Source organism: Oncorhynchus masou, chromosome 30 (genome assembly GCF_036934945.1).
Source record: "Oncorhynchus masou masou isolate Uvic2021 chromosome 30, UVic_Omas_1.1, whole genome shotgun sequence".
Classification (NCBI taxonomy): domain Eukaryota; kingdom Metazoa; phylum Chordata; class Actinopteri; order Salmoniformes; family Salmonidae; genus Oncorhynchus; species Oncorhynchus masou.
Window position 1 is genome coordinate 9,205,519 of NC_088241.1, and position 22,257 is coordinate 9,227,775.

Consider the following 22,257-nt stretch of genomic DNA (forward strand, 5'->3'; position numbering starts at 1 on the left):
AGTTGTTGTACATGGACTATATACAGCGATGTTAAAACCATAGAATACAGGAGTCTAGTTGTTGTACATGGACTATAGACAGCTATGTTAAAACCATAGAATACAGGAGTCTAGTTGTTGTACATGGACTATAGACAGCTATGTTAAAACCATAGAATACAGGAGTCTAGTTGTTGTACATGGACTATAGACAGCTATGTTAAAACCATAGAATACAGGAGTCTAGTTGTTGTACATGGACTATATACAGCTATGTTAAAACCATAGAATACAGGAGTCTAGTTGTTGTACATGGACTATATACAGCGATGTTAAAACCATAGAATACAGGAGTCTAGTTGTTGTACATGGACTATAGACAGCTATGTTAAAACCATAGAATACAGGAGTCTAGTTGTTGTACATGGACTATAGACAGCTATGTTAAAACCATAGAATACAGGAGTCTCGTTGTTGTACATGGACTATAGACAGTGATGTTAAAACCATAGAATACAGGAGTCTAGTTGTTGTACATGGACTATAGACAGCGATGTTAAAACCATAGAATACAGGAGTCTAGTTGTTGTACATGGACTATAGACAGCTATGTTAAAACCATAGAATACAGGAGTCTAGTTGTTGTACATGGACTATAGACAGCGATGTTAAAACCATAGAATACAGTAGTCTAGTTGTTGTACATGGACTATATACAGCTCTGTTAAAACCATAGAATACAGGAGTCTAGTTGTTGTACATGGACTATATACAGCTATGTTAAAACCATAGAATACAGGAGTCTAGTTTTTGAACATGGACTATATACAGCTATGTTAAAACCATAGAATACAGGAGTCTAGTTGTTGTACATGGACTATATACAGCTATGTTAAAACCATAGAATACAGGAGTCTAGTTGTTGTACATGGACTATAGACAGCTATGTTAAAACCATAGAATACAGGAGTCTAGTTGTTTTACATGGACTATATACAGCGATGTTAAACCATAGAATACAGGAGTCTCGTTGTTGTACATGGACTATAGACAGCTATGTTAAAACCATAGAATACAGGAGTCTAGTTGTTGTACATGGACTATATACAGCTGTGTTAAAACCATAGAATACAGGAGTCTAGTTGTTGTACATGGACTATAGACAGCTATGTTAAAACCATAGAATACAGGAGTCTAGTTGTTGTACATGGACTATATACAGCGATGGTAAAACCATAAAATACAGGAGTCTAGTTGTTGTACATGGACTATAGACAGCTATGTTACAACCATAGAATACAGGAGTCTAGTTGTTGTACATGGACTATATACAGCTATGTTAAAACCATAGAATACAGGAGTCTCGTTGTTGTACATGGACTATAGACAGCTATGTTAAAACCATAGAATACAGGAGTCTAGTTGTTGTACATGGACTATATACAGCTATGTCAAAACCATAGAATACAGGAGTCTAGTTGTTGTACATGGACTATATACAGCTATGTTAAAACCATAGAATACAGGAGTCTAGTTGTTGTACATGGACTATAGACAGTGATGTTAAAACCATAGAATACAGGAGTCTAGTTGTTGTACATGGACTATATACAGCTATGTTAAAACCATAGAATACAGGAGTCTAGTTGTTGTACATGGACTATAGACAGCGATGTTAAAACCATAGAATACAGGAGTCTAGTTGTTGTACATGGACTATATACAGCGATGTTAAAACCATAGAATACAGGAGTCTAGTTGTTGTACATGGACTATAGACAGCTATGTTAAAACCATAGAATACAGGAGTCTAGTTGTTGTACATGGACTATATATGTTAAAACCATAGAATACGATGTTAAAACCATAGAATACAGGAGTCTAGTTGTTGTACATGGACTATAGACAGCTATGTTAAAACCATAGAATACAGGAGTCTAGTTGTTGTACATGGACTATAGACAGCTATGTTAAAACCATAGAATACAGGAGTCTAGTTGTTGTACATGGACTATAGACAGCTATGTTAAAACCATAGAATTCAGGAGTCTAGTTGTTGTACATGGACTATATACTGCGATGTTAAAACCATAGAATACAGGAGTCTAGTTGTTGTACATGGACTATAGACAGCTATGTTAAAACCATAGAATACAGGAGTCTAGTTGTTGTACATGGACTATAGACAGCTATGTTAAAACCATAGAATACAGGAGTCTGGTTGTTGTACATGGACTATAGACAGCGATGTTAAAACCATAGAATACAGGAGTCTAGTTGTTGTACATGGACTATAGACAGCTATGTTAAAACCATAGAATATAGGAGTCTAGTTGTTGTACATGGACTATAGACAGCGATGTTAAAACCATAGAATACAGGAGTCTAGTTGTTGTACATGGACTATAGACAGTGATGTTAAAACCATAGAATATAGGAGTCTAGTTGTTGTACATGGACTATAGACAGCTATGTTAAAACCATAGAATACAGGAGTCTAGTTGTTGTACATGGACTATAGACAGCTATGTTAAAACCATAGAATTCAGGAGTCTAGTTGTTGTACATGGACTATATACAGCTATGTTAAAACCATAGAATACAGGAGTCTAGTTGTTGTACATGGACTATAGACAGCTATGTTAAAACCATAGAATTCAGGAGTCTAGTTGTTGTACATGGACTATAGACCGCTATGTTAAAACCATAGAATACAGGAGTCTAGTTGTTGTACATGGACTATAGACAGCTATGTTAAAACCATAGAATACAGGAGTCTAGTTGTTGTACATGGACTATATACAGCGATGTTAAAACCATAGAATACAGGAGTCTAGTTGTTGTACATGGACTATAGACAGCTATGTTAAAACCATAGAATACAGGAGTCTAGTTGTTGTACATGGACTATAGACAGCGATGGTAAAACCATAGAATACAGGAGTCTAGTTGTTGTACATGGACTATATACAGCTATGTTAAAACCATAGAATACAGGAGTCTAGTTGTTGTACATGGAATATATACAGCGATGTTAAAACCATAGAATACAGGAGTCTAGTTGTTGTACATGGACTATAGACAGCTATGTTAAAACGATAGAATACAGGAGTCTAGTTGTTGTACATGGACTATAGACAGCTATGTTAAAACCATAGAATACAGGAGTCTAGTTGTTGTACATGGACTATATACAGCGATGTTAAAACCATAGAATACAGGAGTCTAGTTGTTGTACATGGACTATAGACAGCTATGTTAAAACCATAGAATACAGGAGTCTAGTTGTTGTACATGGACTATAGACAGCGATGGTAAAACCATAGAATACAGGAGTCTAGTTGTTGTACATGGACTATATACAGCTATGTTAAAACCATAGAATACAGGAGTCTAGTTGTTGTACATGGACTATAGACAGCTATGTTAAAACCATAGAATATAGGAGTCTAGTTGTTGTACATGGACTATAGACAGCGATGTTAAAACCATAGAATACAGGAGTCTAGTTGTTGTACATGGACTATAGACAGTGATGTTAAAACCATAGAATATAGGAGTCTAGTTGTTGTACATGGACTATAGACAGCTATGTTAAAACCATAGAATACAGGAGTCTAGTTGTTGTACATGGACTATAGACAGCTATGTTAAAACCATAGAATTCAGGAGTCTAGTTGTTGTACATGGACTATAGACAGTGATGTTAAAACCATAGAATATAGGAGTCTAGTTGTTGTACATGGACTATAGACAGCTATGTTAAAACCATAGAATACAGGAGTCTAGTTGTTGTACATGGACTATAGACAGCTATGTTAAAACCATAGAATTCAGGAGTCTAGTTGTTGTACATGGACTATAGACAGTGATGTTAAAACCATAGAATACAGGAGTCTAGTTGTTGTACATGGACTATAGACAGCTATGTTAAAACCATAGAATACAGGAGTCTAGTTGTTGTACATGGACTATAGACAGCTATGTTAAAACCATAGAATACAGGAGTCTAGTTGTTGTACATGGACTATAGACCGCTATGTTAAAACAATAGAATACAGGAGTCTAGTTGTTGTACATGGACTATAGACAGCTATGTTAAAACCATAGAATACAGGAGTCTAGTTGTTGTACATGGACTATATACAGCGATGTTAAAACCATAGAATACAGGAGTCTAGTTGTTGTACATGGACTATAGACAGCTATGTTAAAACCATAGAATACAGGAGTCTAGTTGTTGTACATGGACTATAGACAGCTATGTTAAAACCATAGAATACAGGAGTCTAGTTGTTGTACATGGACTATAGACAGCTATGTTAAAACCATAGAATACAGGAGTCTAGTTGTTGTACATGGACTATATACAGCTATGTTAAAACCATAGAATACAGGAGTCTAGTTGTTGTACATGGAATATATACAGCGATGTTAAAACCATAGAATACAGGAGTCTAGTTGTTGTACATGGACTATAGACAGCTATGTTAAAACCATAGAATACAGGAGTCTAGTTGTTGTACATGGACTATAGACAGCTATGTTAAAACCATAGAATACAGGAGTCTCGTTGTTGTACATGGACTATAGACAGTGATGTTAAAACCATAGAATACAGGAGTCTAGTTGTTGTACATGGACTATAGACAGCGATGTTAAAACCATAGAATACAGGAGTCTAGTTGTTGTACATGGACTATAGACAGCTATGTTAAAACCATAGAATACAGGAGTCTAGTTGTTGTACATGGACTATAGACAGCGATGTTAAAACCATAGAATACAGTAGTCTAGTTGTTGTACATGGACTATATACAGCTCTGTTAAAACCATAGAATACAGGAGTCTAGTTGTTGTACATGGACTATATACAGCTATGTTAAAACCATAGAATACAGGAGTCTAGTTTTTGAACATGGACTATATACAGCTATGTTAAAACCATAGAATACAGGAGTCTAGTTGTTGTACATGGACTATATACAGCTATGTTAAAACCATAGAATACAGGAGTCTAGTTGTTGTACATGGACTATAGACAGCTATGTTAAAACCATAGAATACAGGAGTCTAGTTGTTTTACATGGACTATATACAGCGATGTTATAACCATAGAATACAGGAGTCTCGTTGTTGTACATGGACTATAGACAGCTATGTTAAAACCATAGAATACAGGAGTCTAGTTGTTGTACATGGACTATATACAGCTGTGTTAAAACCATAGAATACAGGAGTCTAGTTGTTGTACATGGACTATAGACAGCTATGTTAAAACCATAGAATACAGGAGTCTAGTTGTTGTACATGGACTATATACAGCGATGGTAAAACCATAAAATACAGGAGTCTAGTTGTTGTACATGGACTATAGACAGCTATGTTACAACCATAGAATACAGGAGTCTAGTTGTTGTACATGGACTATATACAGCTATGTTAAAACCATAGAATACAGGAGTCTCGTTGTTGTACATGGACTATAGACAGCTATGTTAAAACCATAGAATACAGGAGTCTAGTTGTTGTACATGGACTATATACAGCTATGTCAAAACCATAGAATACAGGAGTCTAGTTGTTGTACATGGACTATATACAGCTATGTTAAAACCATAGAATACAGGAGTCTAGTTGTTGTACATGGACTATAGACAGTGATGTTAAAACCATAGAATACAGGAGTCTAGTTGTTGTACATGGACTATATACAGCTATGTTAAAACCATAGAATACAGGAGTCTAGTTGTTGTACATGGACTATAGACAGCGATGGTAAAACCATAGAATACAGGAGTCTAGTTGTTGTACATGGACTATATACAGCGATGTTAAAACCATAGAATACAGGAGTCTAGTTGTTGTACATGGACTATAGACAGCTATGTTAAAACCATAGAATACAGGAGTCTAGTTGTTGTACATGGACTATATACAGCGATGTTAAAACCATAGAATACAGGAGTCTAGTTGTTGTACATGGACTATAGACAGCTATGTTAAAACCATAGAATTCAGGAGTCTAGTTGTTGTACATGGACTATAGACAGCTATGTTAAAACCATAGAATACAGGAGTCTAGTTGTTGTACATGGACTATAGACAGCTATGTTAAAACCATAGAATTCAGGAGTCTAGTTGTTGTACATGGACTAAATACTGCGATGTTAAAACCATAGAATACAGGAGTCTAGTTGTTGTACATGGACTATAGACAGCTATGTTAAAACCATAGAATACAGGAGTCTAGTTGTTGTACATGGACTATAGACAGACTATAGACAGCTATGTTAAAACCATAGAATACAGGAGTCTGGTTGTTGTACATGGACTATAGACAGCGATGTTAAAACCATAGAATACAGGAGTCTAGTTGTTGTACATGGACTATAGACAGCTATGTTAAAACCATAGAATATAGGAGTCTAGTTGTTGTACATGGACTATAGACAGCGATGTTAAAACCATAGAATACAGGAGTCTAGTTGTTGTACATGGACTATAGACAGTGATGTTAAAACCATAGAATATAGGAGTCTAGTTGTTGTACATGGACTATAGACAGCTATGTTAAAACCATAGAATACAGGAGTCTAGTTGTTGTACATGGACTATAGACAGCTATGTTAAAACCATAGAATTCAGGAGTCTAGTTGTTGTACATGGACTATAGACAGCTATGTTAAAACCATAGAATACAGGAGTCTAGTTGTTGTACATGGACTATAGACAGCTATGTTAAAACCATAGAATTCAGGAGTCTAGTTGTTGTACATGGACTATAGACCGCTATGTTAAAACCATAGAATTCAGGAGTCTAGTTGTTGTACATGGACTATAGACAGCTATGTTAAAACCATAGAATTCAGGAGTCTAGTTGTTGTACATGGACTATAGACAGTGATGTTAAAACCATAGAATACAGGAGTCTAGTTGTTGTACATGGACTATAGACAGCTATGTTAAAACCATAGAATACAGGAGTCTAGTTGTTGTACATGGACTATAGACAGCTATGTTAAAACCATAGAATTCAGGAGTCTAGTTGTTGTACATGGACTATAGACCGCTATGTTAAAACAATAGAATACAGGAGTCTAGTTGTTGTACATGGACTATAGACAGCTATGTTAAAACCATAGAATACAGGAGTCTAGTTGTTGTACATGGACTATATACAGCGATGTTAAAACCATAGAATACAGGAGTCTAGTTGTTGTACATGGACTATAGACAGCTATGTTAAAACCATAGAATACAGGAGTCTAGTTGTTGTACATGGACTATAGACAGCTATGTTAAAACCATAGAATACAGGAGTCTCGTTGTTGTACATGGACTATAGACAGCTATGTTAAAACCATAGAATACAGGAGTCTAGTTGTTGTACATGGACTATATACAGCTATGTTAAAACCATAGAATACAGGAGTCTAGTTGTTGTACATGGACTATATACAGCGATGTTAAAACCATAGAATACAGGAGTCTAGTTGTTGTACATGGACTATAGACAGCTATGTTAAAACCATAGAATACAGGAGTCTAGTTGTTGTACATGGACTATAGACAGCTATGTTAAAACCATAGAATACAGGAGTCTAGTTGTTGTACATGGACTATAGACAGTGATGTTAAAACCATAGAATACAGGAGTCTAGTTGTTGTACATGGACTATAGACAGCGATGTTAAAACCATAGAATACAGGAGTCTAGTTGTTGTACATGGACTATAGACAGCTATGTTAAAACCATAGAATACAGGAGTCTAGTTGTTGTACATGGACTATAGACAGCGATGTTAAAACCATAGAATACAGGAGTCTAGTTGTTGTACATGGACTATATACAGCTATGTTAAAACCATAGAATACAGGAGTCTAGTTGTTGTACATGGACTATATACAGCTATGTTAAAACCATAGAATACAGGAGTCTAGTTGTTGTACATGGACTATATACAGCTATGTTAAAACCATAGAATACAGGAGTCTAGTTGTTGTACATGGACTATATACAGCTATGTTAAAACCATAGAATACAGGAGTCTAGTTGTTGTACATGGACTATAGACAGCTATGTTAAAACCATAGAATACAGGAGTCTAGTTGTTTTACATGGACTATATACAGCGATGTTATAACCATAGAATACAGGAGTCTCGTTGTTGTACATGGACTATAGACAGCTATGTTAAAACCATAGAATACAGGAGTCTAGTTGTTGTACATGGACTATATACAGCTGTGTTAAAACCATAGAATACAGGAGTCTAGTTGTTGTACATGGACTATAGACAGCTATGTTAAAACCATAGAATACAGGAGTCTAGTTGTTGTACATGGACTATATACAGCGATGGTAAAACCATAAAATACAGGAGTCTAGTTGTTGTACATGGACTATAGACAGCTATGTTAAAACCATAGAATACAGGAGTCTAGTTGTTGTACATGGACTATATACAGCTATGTTAAAACCATAGAATACAGGAGTCTAGTTGTTGTACATGGACTATAGACAGCTATGTTAAAACCATAGAATACAGGAGTCTAGTTGTTGTACATGGACTATATACAGCTATGTTAAAACCATAGAATACAGGAGTCTAGTTGTTGTACATGGACTATATACAGCTATGTTAAAACCATAGAATACAGGAGTCTAGTTGTTGTACATGGACTATAGACAGCTGATGTTAAAACCATAGAATACAGGAGTCTAGTTGTTGTACATGGACTATATACAGCTATGTTAAAACCATAGAATACAGGAGTCTAGTTGTTGTACATGGACTATATACAGCGATGTTAAAACCATAGAATACAGGAGTCTAGTTGTTGTACATGGACTATAGACAGCTATGTTAAAACCATAGAATACAGGAGTCTAGTTGTTGTACATGGACTATAGATGTTAAAACAGCTATGTTAAAACCATAGAATACAGGAGTCTAGTTGTTGTACATGGACTATAGACAGCGATGTTAAAACCATAGAATACAGGAGTCTAGTTGTTGTACATGGACTATAGACAGCTATGTTAAAACCATAGAATATAGGAGTCTAGTTGTTGTACATGGACTATAGACAGCGATGTTAAAACCATAGAATACAGGAGTCTAGTTGTTGTACATGGACTATAGACAGTGATGTTAAAACCATAGAATACAGGAGTCTAGTTGTTGTACATGGACTATAGACAGCTATGTTAAAACCATAGAATACAGGAGTCTAGTTGTTGTACATGGACTATAGACAGCTATGTTAAAACCATAGAATACAGGAGTCTAGTTGTTGTACATGGACTATATACAGCTATGTTAAAACCATAGAATACAGGAGTCTAGTTGTTGTACATGGACTATAGACAGCTATGTTAAAACCATAGAATACAGGAGTCTAGTTGTTGTACATGGACTATAGACAGCTATGTTAAAACCATAGAATACAGGAGTCTAGTTGTTGTACATGGACTATAGACAGCTATGTTAAAACCATAGAATACAGGAGTCTAGTTGTTGTATATGGACTATATACAGCGATGTTAAAACCATAGAATACAGGAGTCTAGTTGTTGTACATGGACTAAAACCATAGACAGCTATGTTAAAACCATAGAATACAGGAGTCTAGTTGTTGTACATGGACTATAGACAGCTATGTTAAAACCATAGAATACAGGAGTCTAGTTGTTGTACATGGACTATATACAGCTATGTTAAAACCATAGAATACAGGAGTCTAGTTGTTGTACATGGACTATATACAGCGATGTTAAAACCATAGAATACAGGAGTCTAGTTGTTGTACATGGACTATAGACAGCTATGTTAAAACCATAGAATACAGGAGTCTAGTTGTTGTACATGGACTATAGACAGCTATGTTAAAACCATAGAATACAGGAGTCTAGTTGTTGTACATGGACTATATACAGCGATGTTAAAACCATAGAATACAGGAGTCTAGTTGTTGTACATGGACTATAGACAGCTATGTTAAAACCATAGAATACAGGAGTCTAGTTGTTGTACATGGACTATAGACAGCGATGTTAAAACCATAGAATACAGGAGTCTAGTTGTTGTACATGGACTATATACAGCTATGTTAAAACCATAGAATACAGGAGTCTAGTTGTTGTACATGGACTATAGACAGCTATGTTAAAACCATAGAATACAGGAGTCTAGTTGTTGTACATGGACTATATACAGCGATGTTAAAACCATAGAATACAGGAGTCTAGTTGTTGTACATGGACTATAGACAGCTATGTTAAAACCATAGAATACAGGAGTCTAGTTGTTGTACATGGACTATAGACAGCTATGTTAAAACCATAGAATACAGGAGTCTAGTTGTTGTACATGGACTATAGACAGCTATGTTAAAACCATAGAATACAGGAGTCTAGTTGTTGTACATGGACTATATACAGCTATGTTAAAACCATAGAATACAGGAGTCTAGTTGTTGTACATGGACTATAGACAGCTATGTTAAAACCATAGAATACAGGAGTCTAGTTGTTGTACATGGACTATAGACAGCTATGTTAAAACCATAGAATACAGGAGTCTAGTTGTTGTACATGGACTATAGACAGCTATGTTAAAACCATAGAATACAGGAGTCTAGTTGTTGTACATGGACTATATACAGCGATGTTAAAACCATAGAATACAGGAGTCTAGTTGTTGTACATGGACTATAGACAGCTATGTTAAAACCATAGAATACAGGAGTCTAGTTGTTGTACATGGACTATAGACAGCTATGTTAAAACCATAGAATACAGGAGTCTAGTTGTTGTACATGGACTATAGACAGCGATGTTAAAACCATAGAATACAGGAGTCTAGTTGTTGTACATGGACTATATACAGCTATGTTAAAACCATAGAATACAGGAGTCTAGTTGTTGTACATGGAATATATACAGCGATGTTAAAACCATAGAATACAGGAGTCTAGTTGTTGTACATGGACTATAGACAGCTATGTTAAAACCATAGAATACAGGAGTCTAGTTGTTGTACATGGACTATAGACAGCTATGTTAAAACCATAGAATACAGGAGTCTCGTTGTTGTACATGGACTATAGACAGTGATGTTAAAACCATAGAATACAGGAGTCTAGTTGTTGTACATGGACTATAGACAGCGATGTTAAAACCATAGAATACAGGAGTCTAGTTGTTGTACATGGACTATAGACAGCTATGTTAAAACCATAGAATACAGGAGTCTAGTTGTTGTACATGGACTATAGACAGATGTTAAAACGATGTTAAAACCATAGAATACAGTAGTCTAGTTGTTGTACATGGACTATATACAGCTCTGTTAAAACCATAGAATACAGGAGTCTAGTTGTTGTACATGGACTATATACAGCTATGTTAAAACCATAGAATACAGGAGTCTAGTTGTTGTACATGGACTATAGACAGCTATGTTAAAACCATAGAATACAGGAGTCTAGTTGTTTTACATGGACTATATACAGCGATGTTATAACCATAGAATACAGGAGTCTCGTTGTTGTACATGAACTATAGACAGCTATGTTAAAACCATAGAATACAGGAGTCTAGTTGTTGTACATGGACTATATACAGCTGTGTTAAAACCATAGAATACAGGAGTCTAGTTGTTGTACATGGACTATAGACAGCTATGTTAAAACCATAGAATACAGGAGTCTAGTTGTTGTACATGGACTATATACAGCGATGGTAAAACCATAAAATACAGGAGTCTAGTTGTTGTACATGGACTATAGACAGCTATGTTAAAACAATAGAATACAGGAGTCTAGTTGTTGTACATGGACTATAGACAGCTATGTTAAAACCATAGAATACAGGAGTCTAGTTGTTGTACATGGACTATATACAGCGATGTTAAAACCATAGAATACAGGAGTCTAGTTGTTGTACATGGACTATAGACAGCTATGTTACAACCATAGAATACAGGAGTCTAGTTGTTGTACATGGACTATATACAGCTATGTTAAAACCATAGAATACAGGAGTCTCGTTGTTGTACATGGACTATAGACAGCTATGTTAAAACCATAGAATACAGGAGTCTAGTTGTTGTACATGGACTATATACAGCTATGTTAAAACCATAGAATACAGGAGTCTAGTTGTTGTACATGGACTATATACAGCTATGTTAAAACCATAGAATACAGGAGTCTAGTTGTTGTACATGGACTATAGACAGTGATGTTAAAACCATAGAATACAGGAGTCTAGTTGTTGTACATGGACTATATACAGCTATGTTAAAACCATAGAATACAGGAGTCTAGTTGTTGTACATATACAGCTATGTTAAAACCATAGAATACAGGAGTCTAGTTGTTGTACATGGACTATAGACAGCGATGGTAAAACCATAGAATACAGGAGTCTAGTTGTTGTACATGGACTATATACAGCGATGTTAAAACCATAGAATACAGGAGTCTAGTTGTTGTACATGGACTATAGACAGTGATGTTAAAACCATAGAATACAGGAGTCTAGTTGTTGTACATGGACTATATACAGCGATGTTAAAACCATAGAATACAGGAGTCTAGTTGTTGTACATGGACTATAGACAGCTATGTTAAAACCATAGAATACAGGAGTCTAGTTGTTGTACATGGACTATATACAGCGATGTTAAAACCATAGAATACAGGAGTCTAGTTGTTGTTCATGGACTATATACAGCTATGTTAAAACCATAGAATACAGGAGTCTAGTTGTTGTACATGGACTATATACAGCGATGTTAAAACCATAGAATACAGGAGTCTAGTTGTTGTACATGGACTATATACAGCTATGTTAAAACCATAGAATACAGGAGTCTAGTTGTTGTACATGGACTATATACAGCGATGTTAAAACCATAGAATACAGGAGTCTAGTTGTTGTACATGGACTATAGACAGCTATGTTAAAACCATAGAATACAGGAGTCTAGTTGTTGTACATGGACTATAGACAGCGATGTTAAAACCATAGAATACAGGAGTCTTGTTGTTGTACATGGACTATATACAGCGATGTTAAAACCATAGAATACAGGAGTCTAGTTGTTGTACATGGACTATAGACAGCTATGTTAAAACCATAGAATACAGGAGTCTAGTTGTTGTACATGGACTATAGACAGCTATGTTAAAACCATAGAATACAGGAGTCTAGTTGTTGTACATGGACTATAGACAGCTATGTTAAAACCATAGAATACAGGAGTCTCGTTGTTGTACATGGACTATAGACAGTGATGTTAAAACCATAGAATACAGGAGTCTAGTTGTTGTACATGGACTATAGACAGCGATGTTAAAACCATAGAATACAGGAGTCTAGTTGTTGTACATGGACTATAGACAGCTATGTTAAAACCATAGAATACAGGAGTCTAGTTGTTGTACATGGACTATAGACAGCGATGTTAAAACCATAGAATACAGGAGTCTAGTTGTTGTACATGGACTATATACAGCGATGTTAAAACCATAGATTACAGGAGTCTAGTTGTTGTACATGGACTATAGACAGCGATGTTAAAACCATAGAATACAGGAGTCTAGTTGTTGTACATGGACTATATACAGCTATGTTAAAACCATAGAATACATGAGTCTAGTTGTTGTACATGGACTATATACAGCGATGTTAAAACCATAGAATACAGGAGTCTAGTTGTTGTACATGGACTATAGACAGCTATGTTAAAACCATAGAATACAGGAGTCTAGTTGTTGTACATGGACTATAGACAGCGATGTTAAAACCATAGAATACAGGAGTCTAGTTGTTGTACATGGACTATATACAGCGATGTTAAAACCATAGAATACAGGAGTCTAGTTGTTGTACATGGACTATAGACAGCTATGTTAAAACCATAGAATACAGGAGTCTAGTTGTTGTACATGGACTATAGACAGCTATGTTAAAACCATAGAATACAGGAGTCTAGTTGTTGTACATGGACTATATACAGCGATGTTAAAACCATAGAATACAGGAGTCTCACAAGCAAACTGTAGTCACCACAGCATAATGAGTCATGCCAGAAACTGGGAGGTGAAGAGACCTGGTTCTCCATAAAGCAGATGGGATAGTAGAGCTTTTCTATAGAGGCAGCAAGACAGCTGTCTGTCAGACAGAAAACAGAAGATAAAACAGATTGAGAAACAGGAGACCTAAAAGACTGATGGGTGTTAGAAGGTATGATGACGACCCAGACCCAGGGTGCAGGGAGTGAGGGATGGAATGATGGATGGAGGTAGAGAGGAGGAGAGGATATTACCTCATGGCTGTTCTGCTGAGGACCAGGAAGACAGGAGAGGGCAGTCAGGTGATGGGTCCGGTCCCCACACTGAAACACAAAGAGTCACAAAGGCTTAGAGAGAGACGTACTGTAGAGTTGCAGCACTATAGCTGCTGTGGAAAAACACAGTGTTGTTTTCCAGTCATATGATCGATGAGTGAGATATTTCTATATGAATGAGGCAGATATTTCCAGACAACAGATTATAAGTCAACATATGAATTATAACAGCTTCAATTTGATCCAAGTGTCAAGAAAGTAATTGCACAGCTACTTAACGTAATGCACACATTGAAATACCACTGCCAGTGTTTTGAAGTGTGACATTTTAAATGCCACTGTCAATTCTAACTGCTCAGCTTCAGAAGTTAGATAGACACATGGTTCAGTACGACACACTACAGTATACATCAGTATTATGATTGAAATGGAAATATGAAATGGGAATTTACCACTGGGAAGTAGTTTCCTCTAACTTCCTGAGCTCTGACAGGCTTTCTTTGTCTCAGCATCTGACACAGCATGTTAAGCCAACGTGCCATATATGAGGACCAATTTTTAAACGTACACAGAGGCCATGGTGGTGATGTGCACTTTTAATAGTCAATATCAATATTTTGACACCAGTATATGGGCTCAGAGCAGAGAAACGTTCCATGCCCTATTTTCTATGGGTCAGAAAAAGGTCATTGCTAATGAGGGAAATGAAAAGCAGGCAAACACAGCTGCAATTAAAATGATTAAATTACACAATCAGTTATCACCATCTACAGTAAATAAACAGGCAAAATGATGAAATGAACAATCATCTATCAACGCTATACTGTGTTATCTGTACAAGGAGGTCATAAATGCAGCACTATAGATAGTGTAAATGAATCACAATAAACGTCTCATGCAGAACTTCACCCAAATCCACATTCAGCATCTACAGTGCCTGTCTCATTCAGTTCAAGTGCTTTCATTAATGCATTTATACAATTTAGCCAGGTTGATTGACTTAATAACTGGGTAATTCAGCACAATGCAAAATGGCAATATTTTGTACAGGCTCTCCAGATTTAATTGGCCACTTGAAGATGTTTGACAATCATATGCATATACGAAAGTATCACTCAGTGAATGATATGGGTAGTTTTAGTCAAATATATAGGCATTAAAAAACAGACTTTTCATGGTATTTGAAGTATCAGAAACGTAGTGTGTTGAAATATAATCTGTCTCACACCTCCTCGCCCTCTTTGATCTTTCAGGAAAGCATCTGGGCACACATCTGCAAACATGTCCAATCCCTAATATCACTTTACCGTCTAAACAAACACGTGTCCTTTCCTCCCCATTCTCAATAATTAGAAGACACAGATCTCGGTGTATAAGCTGAGCCTCCTGCTTGTGCTTGATAAATATAACTTCAAACGGCACAGCAGCCAAACGGTTTCAGCTGGCCGGGCCGGGAGGCTGCACAATGACTATAATAACCCCCTCCATCCCCTGGGACACACAGCCTAGTTCACTTACCCTCCTCCCTGAGAGAGAGAGAGAGAGGTAGGGAGGGAGAGGTAGCGAGGGAGGGATAGAAAGAGAGACAAGGAGAGAGGGAGGGAGATAGAGAGAGAAAGAAAGAGAGAGCGAGCGAGCTTTCATGTCTGTGTGCACATGTGTCTTTGTCTCAGTATGCCTCCCTCCCTCCCCCTCCACGGCTCTCCATCTCCATGTCTGTGTACACAGCGGATGTATAGAGGAACCTTTTGTACCTCGGTTTTAGAGAGGAAATGCGCCCCTCTGTCCCCCTCCTTCGACTCCTCGCTCCTCGCCCCTTGCCTCTTTCCCCCTTCCATTCACCCCCTCAAATGTAATGCCTGACTGACCACAGCACCCCTTCGGGAGGTCAAAGGGCAGACAAAACAGTCTGGTGTCATGGCAACCTGACTGCCACCATCTAGAATGGTTAGGGGATGAGGGGGAGGGTCAAAGGAGCTGTCAGTCAAACCTTTTAAAATCCCGCCATAGGTTTACAAAGGTTGAGCCGAAACACACACACACACACACACTCAAACATGCCTGCATAGAGGCTTAGAGTGCACCTGCATCCCCGAAACATTGTAAAGCTTTATAAATCAGTGTCCATTCTACCAAACGTCTTATTTAATACAACTGATTTCTGAATTAGGTTGTAATATATAACTGTAGACTTACAAGTCTGCAAAATGGTAATTACATAGGTAGTTACTCAGGTATAAAGCTTAGTGTGTTTTACATAGAAAGGTGATGAGTATTCACCACACTACAGATGTGAACCTTAACCCTCTTAATATGTAAAATGTATGCATGCATGGCTGTAAATCGCTTTGGATAAAAGTGTCTGCTAAATGGCATATATTATGTAATACTATTAATATACAGCCGCTTTCTGACTACTGGACTGTCTGACGACTCCCCTCACACTCAGCAATCTGTGCATATGTGTGGCTGTGTAAACACCCTATATGAACATGCTGCTTTAGTTGGACCAGTAAATGGGCAAAAATTACATCATTTTACATCAAATTCAATCAACACGATTTTACACACAAACTGACATACGGAGTGTGTTTGTGTCTATGTGTGCGTGTGTGTCAGACTCTCCTGTGTGAGAGGGTCTTTGTGCCTGGTTGCTCATTGCAGTGGCAGTGGGGGAGGTTAGAGGGGAGTGTAGGGGGGAGTTTAGAGGGGAGTGTAGGGGGGAGTTTAGAGCGATAAATGGGAGGCAAATGCATTCAGATCAATAGTTAGCTGAGAAAGGGTGAAAGTGGGGTTGAGAGAAGTGAGGGAGCGAGAGGGAGGGATGGAGGGAGAGTGGAGGAGGGGAATAGAGGGCCTGATTAATCATTCCTGTATTGTTATTGACTATCTGTTAAAGGGTGACTCAGACCCAGAATTATGTGTGTGTGTGTGTGTGTGTGTGTGTGTGTGTGTGTGTGTGTGTGTGTGTGTGTGTGTGTGTGTGTGTGTGTGTGTGTGTGTGTGTGTGTGTGTGTGTGTGTGTGTGTGTGTGTGTGTGTGAACAGTATGTGTGTGTGTGCACACGTGTGCACTGTGCACAGAGTAGGAGAGTACAAAACCATCAATTACAGCCTTGAAAAGCAAGGGCTTTACCACATACATAAACAGTGTGCGGAATTTAGGGGGGAACCTTGTCTATACATTCCTGTTCTTTGGTGATTTATCCTCCGATAGTATAGTCATCTTGATCAGGCCTAGACAATAAATACAATGCAATAACAAAATATCCAATTGCTAAATAGAGAGGTTAAGACATGACATGTTATATTTTTGGACGGTGGGCCGGACGGGAAGATCCCCTGTGAAGGGTTAATGAACAGCTCCTGACGAGCCACCAGACACAACAGAGAGAAGAGAGAAGAAGGGGAAGGAGGAAGTAGAGGAGGAGAGGAGCGGAGGGGAAGGGGAAGTGTTGTGTTTCCCAGCCTGACATCTGACCCATTGTCTGGGGTCTGGGAGGTTTGGGAGGGCACGCATAGACACACTGCAGCTGAGCATGGGTCAGCCCTCGTGGAGGGAATGCCGGGCCTACCCCTTCAAACACCCCTCCCAAAACTCATCCTCTATTAAATACATGTAATCCCTTTTCTCTATGGGTAAACACACAGATAGACAAACACACACAAATTACACACGCTCCCATAGACACAAAAAGCTAAATCTGGGACTGTGATCTTACAGCAGTTTGGCAGAAGTAAGAGTTGGGTTTTCTCAATCAGACGACCTCACATAAGGTATCAATGTTTGTTGGGCCATATTTCCAATCAAATCTCTGGAAATCAATCTATTCCCATAGCTATTCTGAAAAGTAAAATGCTGACTATTTTTGACTTACCTCCAAACACACTTTTCAAATTGAATTATCTGATTGCTTCTTTGAGCCAAGTAGCCACCCAAATGGTCAAGCCCACATGCAATTTTAAATAGTCAAACGTGTAATTGCAATTAATATTGACCTAATTGCTTCTCAATTATGCTATCACAACACAAACGTCTGATTTGACCCAACAGCAACATTTCCTCCCAATTAATACCACTTTTACAAAAAAGCCCACAGCCGGAGGAGGGCAGCTGCATAGACGGAATGAAAAGTGCCATTCAACTTTACCTTGAACTTGAACAATGCGCCTGGTGTTTGGGGTCATTTCCTGACCTCTCCTTCTCTCTGAGGAACCTCTGAAGCATGAAGCGACCAACCACAGCCTCTCCTTTCATCTCCCAGCCCTGACCCCCACAGACACTCCTATAGCCCCCCTACCACCACAACCAACCGCCCAGACACACTCAGGAGGCTTTACATCACTATACACAATCAATTACTACAAGGTTGGTCTGCTTTGTCACAATATTGTACAGGGGGTATCACAACAGTCTTTTAAATTGGGGATTCTGCAGCCGTGACCGGTAGTTAAAACTCAGAAACGGGCCAGCGGTCATGGAAGTCCAGCCAGTCACTATAAGACATGTCTGAACTATGGAGATATCCAGAGACACAGAAGTGAGTGCTTACATTTACTTTTTTCCATACTGGTCCCCTGTGGGAATGGAACCCACTATCCTGGCGTTGCAAGCACCATTCTCTACCAACTGAGCAGCACTACCTCCCTGTGCTTCTGACACCATGTTTTCCCTTCCTCTTCGCCTTCCCTCTTTCTTCCTCCTCTCCACCCTACCTCCCCTCCTCCCTTCCTCTGCCTCTTCGCCTTCCCTCTTTCTTCCTCCTCTCCACCCTACCTCCCCTCCTCCCTTCCTCTGCCTCTTCGCCTTCCCTCCTTTCTTCCTCCTCTCCACCCTACCTCCCCTCCTCCCTTCCTCTGCCTCTTCGCCTTCCCTCCTTTCTTCCTCCTCTCCACCCTACCTCCCTCCTCCCTTCCTCTGCCTCTTCGCCTTCCCTCCTTTCTTCCTCCTCTCCACCCCTACCTCCCCTCCTCCCTTCCTCTGCCTCTTCGCCTTCCCTCCTTTCTTCCTCCTCTCCACCCTACCTCCCCTCCTCCCTTCCTCTGCCTCTTCGCCTTCCCTCCTTTCTTCCTCCTCTCCACCCTACCTCCCCACCTCCCTTCCTCTGCCTCTTCGCCTTCCCTCCTTTCTTCCTCCTCTCCACCCCACCTCCCCTCCTCCCTTCCTCTGCCTCTTCGCCTTCCCTCCTTTCTTCCTCCTCTCCACCCTACCTCCCCACCTCCCTTCCTCTGCCTCTTCGCCTTCCCTCCTTTCTTCCTCCTCTCCACCCTACCTCCCCACCTCCCTTCCTCTGCCTCTTCGCCTTCCCTCCTTTCTTCCTCCTCTCCACCCTACCTCCCCCTCCTCTGCCCTTCCTCTGCCTCTTCGCCTCTTCGCCTCCCTCCTTTCTTCCTCCTCTCCACCCTACCTCCCCTCCTCCCTTCCTCTGCCTCTTCGCCTTCCCTCTTTCTTCCTCCCCTCCTCCCTTCCTCTGCCTCTTCGCCTTCCCTCCTTTCTTCCTCCTCTCCACCCTACCTCCCCACCTCCCTTCCTCTGCCTCTTCGCCTTCCCTCCTTTCTTCCTCCTCTCCACCCTACCTCCCCACCTCCCTTCCTCTGCCTCTTCGCCTTCCCTCCTTTCTTCCTCCTCTCCACCCTACCTCCCCTCCTCACTTCCTCTGCCTCTTTACCTCCCCTCCTTCTCTGTTCGTCTGGCACCAGGTCCCATAGCACCAAAGGGTGTTGCTCTGTAAATACGGCCGGCTAGCGCCACTGATGGTACTGCAGAGCAGAGCATAGCTGAGCAGAGAACAGGGGTAGACTGTGAAGGCTTGTGAGCCGTGTCAATATGGCAGCCAGACAGCCAGCCAGCAGGCCTGACTCACAGTCACACCACACCAACGCTATTCACCATGAGTTGTCTGATAGACAGTATTGGCCGCTGCCTGTGTATGCTATGTTTATGGTTGTATATGTTTCCGTGTGCTATCTTAATAATGTTCTGTGTTTGCTTCACAACCAGCATCTCTGGGAGCTCCCCTCATCTGTCAAATAGTCTTGTGAAGGACCCGAGATACTTCTGGAATTTTTGCCTCTGCAGGAAGGTATGCTGGCATGTGATGATCAGCAATATGAATATCAATGTTAGTAGGAGCTGAATCAGTGGTGACTGACCATGATAGACCAGCGGGACATGTGAGGAAGATGTCATGTAAACTAGATGATAAGAAGAGGTAGAATCTGGTGACATAGATAATGGCCCTTCCTCAGGAACCCAGCTCAATTAATCATAGAGGACTAGAAGCACTGTAAGCAGGAGTGAGAGCTGTACTGCTAGATTTATATAACACACGCATGCGCACCAGCACACACACACACACACACACACACACACACACACACACACACACACACACACACATGCACGCGCACATGCACACGCACGCACGCACAGTCTCCCCTTCTCGCTTCCCTTTCAACCCACCCCCAACACCTCGGGCCTTAGATGTCTGTGAGAGAGCGAGAAGGGAGAGGATTAGGATCAGAACTAGAGAATGGAACAGAGAGAAAGAAAGAAAGAAAGAAAGAAAGAAAGAAAGAAAGAAAGAAAGAAAGAAAGAGGGACAGAGGGACAGAGGGAGGGAGGAAACATGGTGAGACTGAGAAGGATCAGGAGAGAGAGAGAGTGAGAGAGCAAGAGAGAGAGAGAGAGAGAGAGAGGGGGGAGGGTGGGTGGGTGGGTGGGGGAGGAGAGAGACAGACATGGTGGAAAGGGAGAAGAGAGAGCAGAGAGAGTGAGGGAGGGAGGGCGGGTGGGGGAGGAGAGAGACAGACATGGTGGAGAGGGAGAAGAGAGAGCAGAGAGAGTGAGGGAGGGCGGGTGGGTGGGGGAGGAGAGAGACAGACATGGTGGAGAGGGAGAAGAGAGAGCAGAGAGAGTGAGGGAGGGTGGGTGGGGGAGGGCAGGGTGGAGGGGAGAAAAGAGGAGAGAGAGTGAGGGAGGGCGGGTGGGGGAGGAGAGAGACAGACATGGTGGAGAGGGAGAAGAGAGAGCAGAGAGAGTGAGGGAGGGAGGGTGGGGGAGGAGGGAGACAGACATGGTGGAGAGGGAGAAGAGAGAGCAGAGAGAGTGAGGGAGGGCGGGTGGGGGAGGAGGGAGACAGACATGGTCGAGAGGGAGAAGAGAGAGCAGAGAGTTTGCCGAGGTAAGAGGCAAAGCTGTGACCTACTAATTCAGAACTGAGGAATTCTCACATTCCTCCCGCCTGTACAGTTTAACCCCCACACCACCACCACTACCACCGCCTCAATCTACAGTACACACACAGGACAAAACTACACTACACTAATCTTCACAAAAAATGTACAGTACCACAGGAATGTAGCCATTCATACACCATAACATTACGAGGGGTTGTCCACGAAGAGAGAGACTCCGAGAGAAGGTAATATTATGTCCGAACAATGACAATGGTGTAATTTGAGGTGATGTGTGTAATTCAAGGTAAAACACATGTTTTAAAGGTATTAGAACATCAATTACTAAACACAATGACATAAATACTTCATAAGAGGTATGAAGAGTTGTTAAAGAGGCTTTCTAGTTCCATAAAAATGTAATACATTCTGGATACATAATACCTGACTTATCATAATACCTTTTCACCTCTCTGCTACTGTATATACCCTGATATGCGTAAAGTATTTCCCAGCCTAAGTCTAAAATACCCGCCCCCCACACACACACACACGCACACGCACACATACCTCTCACTCTTGGGTCTTTCATATGTGCTGATTTGATGCGCAAATTGATGTCGAAGCTCCTATACATCAATGCACTCAAATACAACTTGGACTTAAGTGTTAGTACAATACACAGTATGGACACATCAAATCCAATTGAAAAAAAATGCTGATTCCATTTTATTGACGAA

General features: G+C 39.9%; 1 long non-coding RNA gene across 1 annotated transcript in view; it reads right to left on the reverse strand.

Moving 5' to 3' along the window:
* Positions 1 to 22,257, reverse strand: part of LOC135522017 (uncharacterized) — a 37,966-nt gene that overhangs the window by 12,848 nt on the left and 2,861 nt on the right. The window contains exon 2 of the long non-coding RNA XR_010452635.1: positions 14,322 to 14,390. This is a non-coding gene — a long non-coding RNA (uncharacterized LOC135522017). The remainder of the gene's footprint in view (positions 1 to 14,321; positions 14,391 to 22,257) is intronic.